The sequence below is a fragment of the Pipra filicauda genome, unplaced genomic scaffold, assembly GCF_003945595.2.
Source record: "Pipra filicauda isolate LSUMZ 115617 unplaced genomic scaffold, ASM394559v2 scaffold47_size6085603_pilon, whole genome shotgun sequence".
Classification (NCBI taxonomy): Eukaryota; Metazoa; Chordata; class Aves; order Passeriformes; family Pipridae; genus Pipra; species Pipra filicauda.
The window spans coordinates 5,510,508-5,510,720 of record NW_024104620.1 but is presented as its reverse complement, the minus strand read 5'-3'; positions in this window follow the sequence as shown (position 1 = coordinate 5,510,720).

Here is a 213-nt window from a genome sequence, read left to right as displayed (position 1 = left end):
CTGCTCCCTCTATTCCTGGCAGGAATATAGAAGACATATTTGCTCATGACAGCTCGAAACAGTGAAGCTCTAAGCAGCCTAGCAGCATGTCCCCTTCTTCATCACAGCAACTCAGAGCACTGGAAAATGTGTCCTAAGCAATTAGCACAGACATATTTGTTTAAATACATTTTACTTCTTTAATTATAGGGACCCAACAACCCAGTACTGCCA